Below are 4572 nucleotides of genomic sequence, written 5' to 3'. Positions count from 1 at the left end.
CATCTAACATACACAAGACATTTTAACAAACCAAACCAAACATACCATTTTTCTCATTCCTAAAATACTTCTAAGACTAATATCAACTTGTATTCACTCATCAAGGTGATATAGAATATTAATAAACCAATTCATCCATTCCAAAACAAAGCCTTGAACCAAAATAAACATATAGCAACCTATTACAAAACACATAAACAAAAAGGCATTAGCACATATATAAATGGCTTAAAACCATTTTAGCCAAAATAAGCCAACATGGCTAAATACCAAATCACTTTAAACAAATGCAAGCCAATACATTAGGCCAAATCAAATGACACATATAACAAAAGACCAAGTCATTATACATGCCATATATTCAAAATGCTAAGACCATTAATACCCAAAATGAGAGTTTGATAGTGTGATCCGAATCTTTGACGATCTCCGATTTCGAGTTAGCTTGGTGACACTATAAAAACATGGAAAATAAACGGAATAAGCTATATAGCTTAGTAAGCTTGTATGCAAGAAATAAGCAACCTTACCATGCACATAACATTCAAATAATATAACATAATTAAATGTAAACACACCATAGTTTCATGATCATAATCTATTCCATCACAAAACTTACCTCATATTCCTCATTTCACACATTTAAGAAGCATAAGCTTTATGTACATACTTAAGCCATCTCGAATTGAATTTACACATATTCTCATCTTTGACATACCTGTGAACTACTCAGAATAATAATGTTGGATAGTCGGGAAAATTTGCACACTAAGTGCCACATATGTAGCCAAGGCTACCTAAGTCTCATATCACATAATCGCTCACTCTCGAGCTATCAACGGGCCTACTCACACAAACTGTCAGTCAAGACGTAGCTACACGGTGCTACTCAAACAAGCTGTCAAGTATTCGCAACATATGTCGGTATACTCAGCCACCGGTAGGACGTACAAAACCAGCACCTGGATCACATAATCACATAACCATAATGACCCTAGTGACATGTCACTTGTATCCTACCCTATTCTTAACGTTCAAACGGGATTTATACTTGTTGATTCGTCATCGAACTCATTCGTAGGATTATACTCATTCTCAAAATCAAACATACAATTCATGCAATATTAAATCATTTAAATAAAATTATTCTAAATCTTATTTTTAACATACGAACTTACCTCAGTACAAAATGGATAATTGGTCGATTTAGTCCACAACTTTATTCTTTCCCTGGTCTAGGTCAGAACCTCTTCTTTCTTGATCTATAATACCATATTTAACTTATTCAATCATCTCATTATTCAATTTAATCCCAAAAAAACCTTATGGCAAAAATTTTATTTTTGCCCCTAACTTCTTAACTTTTTACATTTTAGTCCCTAGGCTCGTAAAATGATTTTCATTCAATTTCATCACACCCAAGCCTATCCGAACTTGTTTCTTGCTCATAACAGCCCACATTTTTCATTTATTCACATTTTTACACATATTTTACATCTTTTACAAATAGATCCCTTTTTGACATTTTCATCAAAAATCTCTTGGTAAATATTGTTTACCTAACATCAAACATACATTTTCTACAATTAGACATCAAAATACACAAATATTCAACATGGGTAATTTTTTAAACTTTGATTTTCTTTCAAATTAGTCCTTGAAATAGTTAGATTAGGTTGAGACAACTTCAAAAACATAAAAATCATTAAAAAGGGGCAAGAACGGACTGACAATCGAGCTTGAAAGCTTGGCAAAGCCTAGCTATGGAGACTCTTCAAATTCAGCACAAGGGAGTGAAATTAGAAAGATAAAAATCTTTTATTTGTTAAATTTTGTCTTTATTAGCCAAATGACCAAAATGCCCTTTACTTAAAACTTTGAAATTTTAACTAACCATGTCCATTTTTGTCCAACTTAAAATATAAAGGCCTAATTACCATTTAAGGACCTCCAATTTAAAGTTTCATAGCAATTAGACATGTCTAGCTTCTAGAACACATATTTTGCACATATTGTAATTTAGTCCTATTAGTCAAATTGGACACCCTATCGATAAAATTTCTTAACTAAATTTTCACACAATCATTCATTCATACCGTAGACCTTAAAGAAATAATAAAATTAACATTTCTACTTTGAATTCATGGTCTCGAAACCACTATTCTGATTTGACCCAAAAACGGGCTGTTACACTTGAGATGCAAGAGAAGTGACAGGATCCACTTCATGTACTCCAGCAACTTGTCTTCCTAATGCTACTCGATTGGTTGGCCATTGATAATTGGTACTAGCAATCCTCTTAATGATTTCATAAGCCTCATTATAATACTTAGAAAGGAAAGCTCCATTAGTAGAAGTGTCTACTACCATTCTCATGTGAACATTGAAACCATTATAGAATGTCCCAAGTTGGATGCAATACGGAATTCCATGATGAGGGCACTTCTTTAATAATTCTTTGTACCTTTCCCATGCCTCATACAAGTACCTGTCATCCATTTGCTGGAAGGTAGTAATTTCATTCCACAACTTAGCATTCTTGCTAGGTGGGAAGTACTTCATAAAGAATCATTCTACTAACTCCATTCTACTAACTCTTGCCATGTGGTAATAGAATGTGGTGGCAATGAGTTCAACCAAGCTCGAGCTCTGTCTTTTAGCAAATATGGGAACAACATTAATTGTAGTGCATATTTTAATACTCTAGCTAGCTTGAAAGAATCGCTCACCTTCATAAACAGTCTAAAGTGAAGGTTAGAATCTTCGGTAGGCATTCCACTAAATTGGCCCACTGTCTAAAGTATTTGGAACATGACTGGCTTCAGCTTGAATTGTTGTGCATCAATCTCGGGTCTCCTAATACCCGGAATAAGATCATGAAACAATGGCACAACATACTGTCTTAGAGCTCTATCCCTATCATTAGCAATAAGGATAGGATTTTGAGCAGGGGTTGCTACGTTTTCTTGATTCTGGTTTTCGAAGTTCATCTCTTCGATCCTTCTCTGACTTGCTTGTATTCTTCATTGTCGAAAAGTTCTTTCAATTTTAGGATCTACGGGGAATAAATCAATAATTCGATCAATACTCATAAACACCTGAAACAATTACAGAAAAATTAATTAAGTTAAAATTGAACAGAAAAATAAACCAAAATGAAAAATTAACAAATTCACAAATAATGACTTTAAAAACAATCCCCAGCAACGGCGCCAAAAATTTGCAACGATGGAAAGGTGCAAGTGTACACAATCACAACAAGTAAATGTCGAGTTATCGTACCCAAGGGGACTGTGCAAAGAAAATATTTATGAAATACAATTAAAAACACTTTGGTGAAGGGAAATCTTTGATTTGAAAAAGGGTTGAATAAAACTAGATTTTAACTAAGTAAATTAACTAAGAAAAATTTAAAAGGTAGAATTTCCAAAGCACGATTTCTGAAAAATAAGTTTAATCCATATGACACAATTGTGTAAGATCAATTACATTTTTAACTTAATATTACTAAAACAATGTTCATGTTATTATGAATAAAACAATAGCACATACTTGACTTGTAAAATTTACTAATCTCTTGAACATAATTCTATGTCAATTCAAAGAATTAATCAATTTTAATAAGCAAGTAAAAGATTAAGTAAGGTAACAATATATTCCTACATTGAAATAGTTTAATCGAATAATCTTACAAGTTATGCAAGGTTAATGTACCGTTTAATACCATCTCTAATTAAACTCTTAACTACCTTAGAAGATTAAACATGCAATGATTAAGTATTGTGTCAATTAATTATAATTTAAATACGATTAATAATCAATTCAGTAGTTACCTTACAATTTGTAATGCAAGTATAACATATTCATGGTTTTACTCAATCAAACAATTTACCAAAACCAATAACAATACAAACATGATTTTTATAACTTAAGTAGACGAAATGCAATCAACCTAACACGAATTAAATTTAAGCCATGTTAATTAAATTTATAATAACAACATAACAAATATTCATAGACATGTTCATAACAACAACAATAAAAATTAAAGGATAGGAAACTAGAATCAAATCTGGTATTTCTCTAAAGCTTGACTAGTCACTCCACTCCTCCTTCTTCACTCATTCTATTGAACCGAGGCTTCTACAAGCACTTGAATGCTTCTACCCAATGTGCTTGAAGGGCTCTTTTCCAAGAGGGAAATCGAAAATGGAAACAGAAGGGAAAAATGGGAAACAAATGGAGGTTTTGGAAGGGAGAAAGTGAGTAAAAGAGAGAGTGATGTGTGGAATGAAACTTGTGTTAAAATGAATAGGTGAAGGGATATTTATAGCTAGTATTGGGTGCTAAAAATAGTAAAAATATTCCCCCCTTGGTCGGCCACATATGTGGCAAGTTTAATGTTTCAAACTTGCTAAATTTAGCTTAGGGTAAATCTTTAAGAGCACATAAAGTGAAGGGGTTTGAGTACAATTTCAAGGAAACTTCAATGGCTAATTTGCAAGTCAATAACTCAACTACTTTTGAGCTGATTGGGTCAGCATGTTGGATAGTTTTGGGCAGCCCGATTGC

General features: G+C 32.7%; 1 non-coding gene across 1 annotated transcript; it reads left to right on the top strand.

Annotated features, from left to right (window-relative positions):
• Positions 1 to 2425: 2425 nt before the first annotated feature.
• Positions 2426 to 2532, top strand: LOC128294345 (small nucleolar RNA R71). Its single transcript, XR_008284657.1, has one exon. It is a non-coding gene; the product is annotated as a small nucleolar RNA R71 (small nucleolar RNA).
• Positions 2533 to 4572: the final 2040 nt, after the last annotated feature.

This window comes from Gossypium arboreum, chromosome 6 (genome assembly GCF_025698485.1).
Source record: "Gossypium arboreum isolate Shixiya-1 chromosome 6, ASM2569848v2, whole genome shotgun sequence".
In the NCBI taxonomy this organism is placed as follows: Eukaryota; Viridiplantae; Streptophyta; class Magnoliopsida; order Malvales; family Malvaceae; genus Gossypium; species Gossypium arboreum.
The sequence above is the reverse complement of the archived record's forward strand: the minus strand, read 5'-3'. Positions and strand labels throughout refer to the sequence as shown.